Consider the following 14,045-nt stretch of genomic DNA (forward strand, 5'->3'; position numbering starts at 1 on the left):
ATTAACTGGGTCGATCATCTTGACACCTCACATCTGGAAACAGCAGCTGAACTTTTGGTGGGTGCACAGATAAGCGCTGAAGGTCTGAATACCAGCACTGCCTTGGCTTCACTGGGGTGATACTTCCACTAACCTGGACATTTCCTTGTGGCGGCCTTTGCTTCCATTCCAGTTGCAGAGTGGAAAGCAGTCACCCTACTAGCAAGTTCCTAAACAAGGAATTAATAGAGAATAAGTTCCCTATCAATTTTCCATAAATCAGAAATGCATCATCTTCTGGAACAGATCATTTTACATTGTATTTTCCTCATTTGCAAATAGGTCCTTAAGCCATATAATCTTTGTTTGCTACCTGTGATTGTTCAAAACTGTCTTCTGAAAATGGCTCAGTATACTGGGGGCCCCTGGAACACACTGACAGTTAATGATTAAAATGACGATGCTATCAAGAACGCAAATGAGAAATTGTAACTGGATGTACCTGAGATCCTTCTCCCCTCTCTGGTAAAGCAAAGTAGAGCCTTCAGCCCCAATACTGTTGCCTGCCAATATTCAACAGAAGTTTTCTTTGGCAACTGAAGTATGACGACGCAATCCAGAGTTCGCTTGTGTTCACCTGGAGTCCTGAAACCTCTACAGAGGCACGTGGAAAAGGGTGGGCAAAAGACCTACTTCTTGCTAGACTCATCTTTCATCTCAGACATTTTCTGCAGAACCTTGGATGGAAAATGCACTTCCAGGTAGAAGGACACTTCATGCAGGTGCCCCACCTGTTGCACCTTGTGCTTAGCTATAAGCCCGACACGTGCTTCTGAGGGAAGCTTGAAAGGTCCAACATCACATGAAGTTGAACAAGATAAGGCTACTGGATAACTCTGCTATGGTTTTGACAATCTTGATTCTGTGGATGGTTCAAAACCAACTTCTTGCCTACTCACAGCACCAAGACAGCCATGAATGAAGGGTGCGATGATGACCTTTCCCAGGGGTTCACACCCATCACATTCAGGATACAAAGATGGGGATTCCTGTTCTTCTGAAACAGCTGATGACAAACACACCAGTCTTCTACAGAAGGCCATAACTACTGCTACAAGGATAGTGTAACTTCTTTGAGCTGGGTGGATAACAGTGTGGAAGTGTTTTGAAAGCTCAAACCAGGGCATTTCAATCTAGTGATTAAAAAAAAATACCAGCTGAAATATTATTCTGTGTCTGATCTTTCAGGTGCAGGTATTCACACCTCTTGAGATCCAGGGCAGGCCGAAGCAAACACTGTCCTGGCACCAAGTCATTAACTCAACACTTTTCCTCCTCTGCTTTTAAAAGATAAAGTAGGATCAATTTTCTCTTCCATAAGAAAGGAAGTGATGTTACTAACAATCTTGTGTGGTCCCATTAAAACGGGACCCAGAACAGAATGGAGTCAATGAGTAACTAAAACAGACTCTGCCCATCTCTCTGTGATGCCTGGCATGAACTTGCTACAAAACCACTTCAATGGTTGAAAGGAAAAGGTAGAACTTGAAAACACCCCCAAACTGTTCCAGATCTAAGAGTCAGACACCCTGCCATGCTGATGAAAGAAGCAGGTGAACCGCTACATACAAGGAAGAAGTATTTTGTTTTTTTTTTTTTTTTCCCCCTTTCATGCTTTGCTGGAGGACACGTAGCTCCAGGCAATTGCAAAGCCTGTGCTGAGATGCCTGTGCTTGGGGATTATTTTCTCTTGGTGACCTAGGAACACTGTGCAGGACCCTCCCTATGCCGACCCAATCACAAAACATTTAATGGCTGCTTGAATTGCAAAAAGCCCATAAGGAAGTTTTTATTCAGATAGCCATTTGTGGAAATGTTACTGCTATAAATGGCCTCTACTGCATCAAATCTAAATTTCTCCTTAGATATCTGTGGCCATTTTTACCACTTCAAATTATCATCTGCAAAAAATAATTAACAGTACCCTATTTATCTCGGATGCTTTGGCAGCTTGGGACTCTCACTCACAGAAGAGTAGCACCTCCTGCAGCAGATAGAAAAGTTCATCTGTTTCCCCTACCTCTTTAAGTTCCAATTTTTGCTGCTTTTGGAGACTGCTTTTTTTCCAGTGAGTATTGTCTCAGGTCAGCTCTGAGTCTGATCACACTTAGCAATGTCTCTAGTATCCGGTAAATCTGTTCTGCCAGTTGAAGACTTTGAACTGACTAGGTGCAGGCAACAAGTCAGGAGCTGCCATGCGGTGAGAATAAGAGAATGAAATGTGGACAGAGACAATTCAATCTGTGACACGGCATAAACAGGCTTTCTTTGAAAGCTGAAGTTAAATACCTGGATGGTAGCTCAAGGACCTCTGCCATTTAATAAATACCAATGAGAATGTAGAGGTGCTGAAAAATGCAGCAAGTCCCTGTCTCTGTAAGCACCCTACTTTGAACCACAGCTAGTGCCTCTACCCAGCATAGGACATCCAGCTGAAGAGAACCTTACAGGAGGATCCTTCCATCCTTTTGATTCTGAGCACAAGAGTATTCCCTATGGAACTGGTCTTACAGGGTGCTGAAGACTTACAGAAAAGTACCTCAGTACCAGCAGAGTAGAGACTAGCTCAATCACCACTGAAGGATGGATGCCCATAGAGATTCCTGAGGGTCTGAGCTGATTTGATAATGGAGCTCTGGATTGATTACTCTGTTTCCTTTCAGCTGAAGGATCCAAAAGTGACTCAACCTCATAAAAATTAATTCCAGTATCATCATCACTGATGATTTCTGCTCTAACAACACAGCTCTTAATGGATCCAGGGACTGCAGACCACATCCCATGAAATACCCAAGGTAGTTTCAAATCTGCATCTTAGAAATGCCTAGTGTTCCTAGGTATGAGTTATGCTTACCTTCAGAAGAAATCATGTGCAAGGAGAAAATTAAGCTTGGTTTTGCAAGTGTTCCGTTCCATGTCATCCTCTAATCAAGGCCAGCCCACGTTATGAGACTTTCTGATGGCCTAGGGCACAAAATGGGAAGAGCAAGTGGGCTCTGCTCTTTTTCAGTGTTTCTGCTCAGGTAAACCAGAACCAGAGACAAGGTGCTTTTATCACTTGTGACATCATGAGGCAAGATGTTTTGCTTGCTCAGCCTTCACTGAAGATCCAGGTAACGCTCCTCAAACCAAATAAGCTGTATCTTACACAGACAGTCTTTAATAACAGTGCCACGTTATGCAGTGTGCCTCTGAACATTAGGTAGGCTGTGCTCATTCATGAGGTACGTGCTGAAATGAAATTCTCCCTAGGCTAAAGCAATTCCTCCAGCAGGAAAATAACAAATACTACCATTTCTAAAACCAATCTTAGCAGCTATCTAAGTGCTGATTTAGATATAAATTAGTGAATAATAGACAACTTCCTGCTACATCACAGGCTAACGAAAAGCTCTAGTCATAGTCACTGTCAGTCTGGAGAACAAGGGGCTGGATGGATTAACACTGCTCATGCACTGATTTACAGCTGTTGCTTCCACATGTGATGCACAACAACACTCCCATACAAGTACATCAGATACACAGGTACCAATGGTTGAATGTGATGCCTGGATACAAATGTACAAACACAGAGAAGAATTACAAGTATTCTTATATAGTAGAATCCAGGGTTGGTTGGTTTTTTTTTTTTTGTTTGTTTGTTTTGCCTATGTAGTGCCAAGATGAGGAAGAAAGGAGCCGGCAAATTTAAGAGTTCAATACATATGATTTGCTTATAATACTAAGGGTGACAGAAATCCCTGTCCCAAGGGCATGCTCTATGAGGAAACAGTAGTTTCAGCAGGCCTAGAAGTCTCAAAGGAAGAGCCTACTTGCAAGCCTGAGAAACAAACACTACAAACCATCAGGAACGGATGCTATTTCTACAAGAACTCTGAAATAAATGTGAAAAAGTAGAGATACAGACAAGAATTTGTCAATCACCTTTAAAAATATCCACTGCCCTAGACTGGCCAACTGCTCATAGTTCAACACTCAGAGAAAGGTGCAGTTTTGGAAGGAACAGATTGATGATACTTTCATAGAGTAAGGCAATGTCTTTCAAAAGCTACTTACTTCATGCCTGAATAAGCATAAAACAATAGAATCGCGCTATCGCAGCTTTGCCAAGTAAGCTTTATATTTTAAGCTACTAGAATTGCTTGAATGAAGTATAAATTGCACACGAGCCTTGAGGCTGTCTTAAGTCTAATCACAGTTTGGAAATTAAGTAAGTAACCAATCCTCAGAAGAGAAAGAGTTGTAGCTTTTCTGTTCACGGCAAGTTGCTTAAATCTCTCACCCAGAACAGACTCTCATCAATCGCACTAATTTGGGAGGGAGAGTGTAAAACCTTCTTGTCAAAAACAAAACAAAAACTACCCAGAGTAGCAAAGACGTGAATCATTGCTGACTGCTGAACAACCGTTCTTTAATACTGTTACTTCCCCTCTTCAGCAGCTGTAGAAAACCCAAGAGTATAAAGCAGTTTAAGGACATCTTTACTGGTGCTCTCTCCAGCAACGCAAAACAGAACTTTGGCATAACAGAGATCTGTGATCTAGTTCACAAATATTCAGCTATCTCAGTGTTCATCTACTGGAAACATTAGGTATTCCTTTAGCATGTTTTAATGGGTAATTGTATTTACCGTATGCTCTTTTTTTACAATTACTTAGGAAACATCTTAAGAAAAGAATATGGAACTTGCAAAGAACTGCACAGTTAGGCCAAGAAAAACAAATTCCATTTCCCTTTGAAATCCTACCTGCAGCTTGCTTTCATCTGGTAATGGTAACAGTTATCACTGCCAACAACCTTTGAACAAAACCGTTTTGTGACTTTTATGCTTTTCTGCACATATCATTGATTTAACAAGAAAGATGAGGAACATCTGTGGGCAACTTTCCCCAAGTACTTTTTTTCAGAAGCAGGAGATGTGAACTTGAATCCCCCCTGCTTTCTGAAGAACTTGGAACCTAGGTTCTCTGTTTCCCAGGTGAGACCCCTGGCCTTGAAACTGTTTCAGCCTCTTTCTTACACTGCTCTGAAGGATTTTAGGTGGTCATGCCAATTTTTAAACAGCCCACCACATGTAGTGACTTTTGGTCTGTCTATCTTTCCCATTCTTCCTCTTCAATCACAGCACATATTCTTGCCTTCTGCTGTTATTAACTGTTATACCAGATTACAATTAATCTGAAAGGGAGAAAGGGAGAGTCCTTAAGCACTTCAGCTCTCAGCATCATGCTCTAGTCTTCTGTCCTACGCTGTATGAGACCACTTTCACACTGGTGTCTCTACTACCATTAGAGCTACAGCTTTTTAGCCAGAAATCCAATTCTTCAAATGAAAATGTGTTTTTATAACCTCATCCACATCTGATGCAGAAAGAGAGAATCTCTACGCTGCTTAATGCAGGGCAGAAGTGCCTTTGAGACAGAATTGTTCTTGAAAAATTTCTTAGAGTCACCCACTTCCACCATGAATAGTGCTTTTTGAGCAAGGATACACCATTAAGTCCTAGACAGTAACTGCTTGCTTACAGACATACAGTATCTATTATCCCAGTGCCACATGGATATACAGTGACAATTACAAGGCAGGTTTTAGGTTTTCTTTATGAACAGTTAATACCTAATGCATGTCCTTTAGTTTTCCAATATTTTATTTTATTTTATTTTTTTTCTTTGTAGAAAAAGGCTTTTGTTGCCCTAACAGACAGGAAAATACCAACTGGAAGCAACCAGATCATTGCACATAGAATAGAATCATAGAATCACCAAAGTTGGCAAAGACCTACAAGATCATCCAGTCCAACCGCCCACCTACCACCAGCAGTTCTCCCTAGGCCATGTCTCTCAACACAGTGTCTAAATGTTCCTTGAACACCTCCAGGGACGGTGACTCAACCACCTCCCTGGGCAGCCCGTTCCAGCACCTGACCACTCTTTCAGAAAAGTAGTATTTCCTAATGCGCAGCCCAAATCTCTCCTGGCGCAACTTGAGGCCATTCCCTCTCGTCCTATCAGTAGTTACATAGGAGAAGAAGCCAACCTCCAGCTCACTACAACCTCCAAATAGCAGAAGATCTTGTAGATATGCCTGCAAGAGTCCCAGACATTAAATAAGGCTGGGGCCTATGCCTTGATAGTTCACAGATAGATTTTTAAAACACACGTTTGCAAACTATCTGCATTCTTGAGGAGTTAATTAAACACTTTGCATTAGGCAGGCTGTAAATGTGATAAAGTATGCTAATCTTAAATTTTGATCACAAGGACAAAATCCCATCCATATTATTTCCACCTCAGTTCCCTAAAAATAGGCTTCTATAAAAACATTAATAAACTGGACATGGACACACTCTTTAACGGAGCTTTGACATTTACCTTATTCAGAAGGGATAAAACTTGATTCAAAGGTAATCGTTTCACACCTTTTTCCCCCCCATTTTTGCTATTTGAGATACAGCATTCAAAAAACAGCTCGAGTGCAATGAGTTGTAGGACTTGAGCACAATTCACTTCTGGAGCCTCCACAACAATACAGCCAACAGGGGGCTGTCTGGCTACATGATGTTACATTTTCAGCAAAACCTTTTCCAACCATACAACCTACTGTCAGGCAAGCACGCTGCCTAAATAACCTGTGTGGTGACAACGCAGTAGCTCTTTTCCATCTTTGTCCGACACTACCAGACATTTCTTATTCTGATGTCCTAAGATTCATTACATATGCATATCAATAAAAATGCTAACTTTTTATATATATCTGAAAATAACATACTGCTTATTGGAAGAGTGAGAGACTTTCACATCATCTTGATGGTAGGAAAGGTGCCACAGCCATTTCCACACACTAAGAATCCACGTGTATGTGAGGATTTTTGCGTTAGTTTTACGTGTAGATATTCTTCTGTTAAAGTAGAAGGGGATATTGTTAGCCCCTTCAACACTGAATAGTTGTCTTCTCTTTCTTCAGAGTCTCCTCCCGATTATCATTAAAGCACACAGTGAATACGAACAGTCTATACTAACTTCTAACAGGACTACTTTGTGGCCTACTAACTCCTAGCCTTTCACATAACTATGAAAGCAGTTATTGCAATTTTTTTTTTCTTTTTTTTAAACACTGCCTCAATTTATATTTCCTCGCTCATGCTGCACCTACATGTCCTGGACTACATTTTCTGCAAACTCCTTTGAAGGATTTAAAGAACAGATAGGTGAACTCAGTAGGAGTGTCAAGAAAGGAAGACTAAGGCCCAGAATATTCCTGACATCGGTTTAAGCAATGAAATGAACTTCAATTCTGGACTATTCTAAACTGCCAGTCTCAAGAGGGTGGAGGGAACTCTTCCTTCGTGCCAGCACTGCTGCTCTTACAGCAAGCACATTCAGCTGGCTGAGCTTACAAAAAAATCAAACCCAAAGTCACTCTGTGAAACCACTATGGAAACATCAGAGGCAGGCTAATACTGAGGGGAACAGGAAGACACTGTCACAGCCCCAAATTCCTCTTGCTTGAGAATCACAGAACTGTATGTGCCACGCTCATTTGTTTTTGTCTACAGTTCTAGCTGGCCCAGTAATATAATCCATGAAGCTTTTTCTTTGCTTTACTTCTAATAGTTTGTTGAAGTGTATGCATATGAGACTATCTTCCATAATTTGTGCCTTACGTGTTATAAGATCTTAACTATGTAAGATTTTTGAGTATTTTATGGCAGATGTTAAAATACTATGTCTTTTAAACTACTTCAAAGCACTGAAGCTTCCAATAAAAGATTCCTTTATGCAGAGCCACATGCTTACCCTGCAGAACCCGTGGTTCATTTATGGCCATCTCCTATACCTATAAGCAGCAAAAAAACCCAACAACATTACAGCTACAACATGTTTCCTGTCTCTCAGCAGAAGTACTATGTACTTCAGAGTGAAGATTCAAACTGGATACATGCTACTATAATTAATGTTTATTTCAGAAATGTTGAATACAGGGATCAAATTTTACAGTACAAAAAGTAAGCAATATTAGCTAAGTTACATTTGATTTATTAACACAGACCTATTATAAGCGAGTCAGATTCTGAAAAAGAGAGCTGTACCTGGGAGCTGTTAAATAACTTCCAACAGAAATAAACTGTTTAGGATGCTAACCAAGTGATACTAATTCCCTCACAGAAAGAGATTAGCGATGTCACTTACGCCACTGCACTTTTTCCACCATTTTTTCTTATTTCCGTTTATAGTTAAACGCTCTGACATATGCTTACAACTGCCATCTTAGAAATTTGGAGATTAACATATACTCCAGACACAGAAGTTTTAGAGAATTGGTGCTTTCTTTGAGTTAAACTGTGATAATGTAGTAGCACATGACTTTGAACTTACTGCTATAAATCATTTCTTGCGACTTTGATGATAGGAGGTGGCAACAAGGAACCTGAAGGAAATTAAGCTTTTGGCAAATTAGTGCTACTTGACTGCGAGAGACAGTTCCCCAGATTGTGGTATCTCATACACATTAAGGGAAAAGCTGAAAGCTTTTCATATCTCTGTATCTGAATATCAAATATGGAACTCCTCTCATCCAGTAAAGCCTGCAGTCTCCCGTACCAAGGAAACCACTTTTGAAATGTCAAGAAGTATTCTCAGCTTGAACTGGTAACAAGGTAACACACAATACTTACCTCTTCCTTTGTGATCTGAAGTCATATATGCCATAGAAAACTCCATGAAGAAACACATCCCTGTAGCACATCTACTAAACACATTTTAAACAAGCAAAAATAGAAAAAACATCCCTTCAAGTGATCATCATCCCTACTTTAAGTGTGACATGAAGAAATAGAAACTACAGTAGTACCCAACAGTTTGAGGTACCTCACTTAAAATATGTAGGAAACTACAGACAGACTTAGCATTACATAAAGTTTGAATTCATGTTTACAATTCTTCAGCAGATCAGCTGCAAATGTGGACATCCAGTGTTTCCATTGGACATGACAGCTTAAAGTCACCTGTGAAGTGAGCAAGATAAACACTACAAAAATCAATGGCCTAGTAAATTGTTTAGCATCATACAAAAATAAAAACAGAAAAGTAAAGATAACATCCAATTCCTAGGATTGCTCATTTCATGTAACCAAGAAGACACGGCTTCCTCTGCTTGTAGGCTTTGGTCCACTCCCTACAGAATTTTCAACCTATTTCTACAGGTGCTGTAGCAGCATCAGGCTTCTTCCTTGCACAGCCTACAAACATCTTCCCTGACTCAGCAGCACACCACGCCGGTCCTATCATTAAATATTCCATATGATCATGAAGATTGCTTCATAGTAGACTAACACAAGGGGGGCAAATTAATATTGGGTACAGCCCTGAGAGATCTGTTCTGCCTGATCCTGCTTAGGCTCTAGGATCTCCAGAGGCCCCTCAACTACTTTCTAATTTTTGGGATGCCTTTTCAGGATGAAATTTTATGAAGTAGCTGACTGCAGTAATAAAGTTGCCCTCCGTGGAATTGGATGAGAGAGAAATGAAAGTGACAGTGATTTCACAGCAAAAACTACTAGGTAACAGTCTGACTTAAGTGCATTCTAGTAAATGTTAACACCGATCTGCTTTCCCCAAGCTTGACCTTCTCTTTGCAGAATCAGGCAGGGTTCCTTCTGTTAAGCTGCTGCTTCTTCCATCTTCAAGATGGAAACAAGCCCCTGAATCCTTGCCCAACCTGTATCAGTCCTGCCAATTTTCCAGTTTTACATCTCTTTCCCCTACCAGTTTGCAGCTCCAATCTTCCAACACTGGAGTTTCAGACATGCTCCTCTCACCAGTTGTCTTCACTCTTGAAAAGCAACTAGTCTCAAGCTATTTTCAAGCAGGCCTTTCTTTTATTTCCCTTCATATATGAATTAAGCATCTTCTTCCCCTCACAGTTCTTAAGCCTAGCAGAAAAATAAGCATTTGAACTGAATATAATACACCTTCCTTTCTTCAGTTAGGCAAAATCCGTAGGACCCCAGAGTTGGAAGTGCAGGAGAGTTCCATTCCATCACTGAAGACAGCACATCCTTGCAGGTATATCTCTGGAAAATACAATAATAGCTAATATTTAAGACAACTATGAACTACGCAAGAAAGGTGACATTCTTTTCAAAGGTTTAGGAACCAAATAACATGGAGAGGTTTTCACAAGCACTTGAAATCATACTCTTGACATTCAGTCCAGACTGGAACTTTCATTTCTCATTTGAGTCCTGGTTCTGCAAGTACTCAAACTGTATTTTCATCACCCCACTTGACTGTTGTAAGCCATTATGGCTAAACAAAGCAGTCCAAGCTCCTATTGCTGCTGCTTCCCTCTCTGCCTTGTGCCAGTATAGGGGTTTGCACGGAGAACTAGAAGAAAGCAGTCTGCTTCACCATTCACACAACAATATCACACAAACAGATCTGTTTGTTGCATGCACGCAGATCTTTCCGACTGGCTTTTTGGATTTGCATCTACGCTCTCAGAAACCTCAGAGATGCTGCCCAGATGCATTAAAATATTGGATCCACGGGAGTGACAGCATGGATGGCCCTTCACAAATACCACAGTCTGCAGCATGCCAACAGAAACAGCAATCTTTAAGGGGAGGGAAATTGTGGAAGAACGTCTTTCTTTTATAACCCACAGTATGGCCTTTCCAAGCATTTCTAAGTTTACAGATGGCTGAAATACACATGCAGATGTTTAACAGTGCATAGTTACAGATCAGTTACCCAACTTTGAGCCACATAAGCGTTTTTGAGTAGTCAATCTCACACTGGCCGTGCATCTCAAGAGACCTGCAGTAGGTACACGGCACACAGAAGCATGGATACTTTATGAGAAGCTGTGGGCTATTTAATACTGGATAGCTTTGCTATTGAGAAGTGTTCAGGCCTGAACTAAATAGAAAGTTTTAGTTGAGAGTAATTTTATTATTTCAAATCCATAGCAAGGGCAGGAAGAAGTGATTTTTAACCAGTACACGTATCAGACTGAACTTCCAAATGGTAAAAACAATGCAAATTTATGAACTGTAGCAACTTGCATTCATATTTTTCTATACCATGTTTGTACCTGTGCAACTACACCAGTAGCAGATCTTTGGAGTCACAAGAAATCCCCAGTGCAGATAATACTTTTTGTTCTCAATTTAAAACATCTATACAGTGTATAAGCTTTGAGTTGTAAGACACACATGCAGTCTTCAGATAAGTATTTTAATGATAATATACAACAGGGCTAATAAAACAAGATTAGCAAGTGATACTGAGTCATGACAGTGAAGAAAATAAAATTCTGAAAGGAAACACGCTTTCAGATCTTGACTGTATCTAAAATTAGTGACATTTACATAACCATTAGTCCAAGTTTGACTCACCACACAGTTCTTGCATATGGCTTTTAAAAGGAAAGGATCCCAAGTAATTTCCATTCTCACTGCAGCAATTTCAATCATCTCAATGAAAGATTCCCCTGCAAAAGAAACGTGTCAGTGGAAGATGAGAAAAGAATTAGTAAATTCAGTCACTTATATAGTTAACAATGTTAGGGTGAGAATTTTCAGCTGCTTGTAGTTTAGGAAATGAATTAAGAAATTAATGTTTAAGATATAAAATGGAGATCTGAATAAGTTCTGTTAGTAATTTTGGAAGGTGTTTCTGCTGTATGTTCTTGCTTTGCTAAAAATACCACAAAACATTTCCCAATTTCCATCCATTAAGAAAACGCTGTAAAAATTAACATAGTTACAGGAGTCTTAATAAAGATACATTGACATTTAAAGTAATGCCATTTTTATAATTATATATATAAATATATATAAAAACACACTTACCAAAGCACTGTTAGAGAGGTATAGGTTGAGATGACTCCTTTAATAAATTCAGCTTGCATGTAAACCAAAGCAGTCAAGATTACACGTGCACCTACTCCACGTTTGCCATTGGATAATATGAATTCCTATATATTGTTACTGACTAGATGAAAATACAAACCAAGCCAAGAAAATGTTCATAAACAATCAACGTATAGGCAACAACAAAGCAACTTCAAGGAATACAAACGTCCTTTCTCATGACTCACATGCAGAAGTGGCTAGCCTTACTTCAGCAGCACAGTTAATACTGGAGATATTTACAGTTTTAACACCAATATTTACGTGCTGCTAGAGCATGACAGACATCAGCATCACCAGATTGACTAATTCCTACGTGACGTTTCTCTTCAGGATGATGAAATCCTTGTATTTTTGAGGCAGCACAATATGGCCTGCACCTTTTCAAAACCCACAAACCATTATGTGCTGCTACGTTATGCCAAGGTGTCTACTGTACTCCTAGGACACAGAATCAGACATATGTTGAGAGCTAAATGCAGAACTTTTGTGCTGAACAACAGTTTGTGTATTGACATGAACTGTATTAACAGCAATTGGCAAATGTTTTATAAGGATTTTGTAAAGTTGTTTATTTACACAAAGCTCTAGACTTTATTGAAATCTGTACATGAGACCTTAATGGGCCACGAATCAGAAACTGGACAATGGCATCTGATTTGAGGGACTAAAGATTATGAGGATATTTACTGAGAAAAAAAAAAAAGAAGTTAGCAAGTAGCTTGTAGCAGTCTATCTGCCTCCAGCCCAAACCAATCACACTGCTTTTATTTGAAGATGTAGATGAAAAACTCAGTTCACATCCTCACCAAGCATCCTTTTCTCCTGTGCTCAAGTATATCAGCAGTTTAAATGTATATGGTACTTTTACTGGTTCCCTAAATAACACAAATGATGTTTTTTCAATACCGAATTATTTTAAGAAAAGCTACTTACACAGACCAGACCCAAGTACTTCTTTCCACTGTGAAGGGTCTTCTAGCTAGTGCAGGATAAAATCATTCTCTTAAATTAACAGGGCTATCTATAAGCACAAAGCAGTTGGCAGGCCACAGGTGGAAAAGTTTGATAAGTTTGCCTTTTCTTCTTTCCAGTGGTTGCTTCTACAGCAATACCGCAGGGTGGTCTCTGCTAAAAGGGTCTGTTGGTAGAGATGTGTCAATTAAAAAGAGACTTGCCAGTGTAAGTATATAGTAACTGCAACAACACAAGTCTTTAAAGTAGCATTAGTACCTTAAGAGCCATATAGAGACTGTATAAAAGAGCCCTTTCCAGTATACTTTGTATATGCACAACTACATCTACATTTATTTTTTTCCCCTCTTAATATTTCGTTTTGCTTTTGTTAATATGCAGGCAAGATTATATAGGCCCAACTCACCCAGAACCTTGGTGAAGTAAAATCTGAATGTAAAGGCAAAAGGAACCTAACTGCAACAGTATGTTGTAACAGCTGGTCATCCCTCCAAAGAAACTATGCTGAACATAATCGACTGCATGTATGTGTATTTATGTATGCATAAAGCAAAGGGGGAGAAGGTAAGAAAAATCTGTTTGTGAAGATGCTAGCCAGAAAGCAGTAAAGAGATTTGTTTAAATTTCTCTGGGAAAAGACAATGAAAAATTTCTCCCACAAGAGCCAATACTGCCTTTTTCCTGTAGATTTACCTTAACATATCAGAATTTAAGAATTTGTTTAAAAAAGACAGTTGCAGCATTTAATACCTTTGGAAGTACATTTCTCATTTATACATCCATGTCATATTCTTAATTTGTAAACTGTGTTGAACTAGATACTGTTGTTTCAGTTGCCTAATTGCCTGGCTGTTTCTAGCTTTCTAGCTTAAGCATGAGTGGTTTTTTGTTGTTGTTTTTTGTTTTTAAAAGTTTTCCCTCCCCTCTGGTGCATAAGAAAATCCCTCAAAAATTAAACTAACCCCCCCTTCCCCCCCCATGGGATGAAGACTTGGCAGGACTATTATGCTATTTTCCACAGCAAGTACATTGGTAGAACTGGCAGGTAAGTTCCCCTCTTCCCCAAACATGACTACAAGACTATGAAATTTCACACACATCATAAGATTACTTTTTA

The 14,045-nt window shown here is 39.6% G+C and overlaps 1 long non-coding RNA gene across 2 annotated transcripts; it reads right to left on the minus strand.

The window, feature by feature from the left end:
- LOC110387910 lies at positions 7,975-12,878 on the minus strand. Of its 2 annotated transcripts, XR_002432746.1 has the most exons (3): positions 11,894-12,878; positions 11,438-11,532; positions 7,975-10,111 (listed from the first exon to the last, which is right to left on the minus strand). It is a non-coding gene; the product is annotated as an uncharacterized LOC110387910 (long non-coding RNA). The 2 variants fall into 2 exon arrangements; XR_002432744.1 differs by having other exon boundaries at positions 11,438-12,878.

Source organism: Numida meleagris, chromosome 1 (assembly GCF_002078875.1).
Source record: "Numida meleagris isolate 19003 breed g44 Domestic line chromosome 1, NumMel1.0, whole genome shotgun sequence".
Lineage (NCBI taxonomy): Eukaryota > Metazoa > Chordata > Aves > Galliformes > Numididae > Numida > Numida meleagris.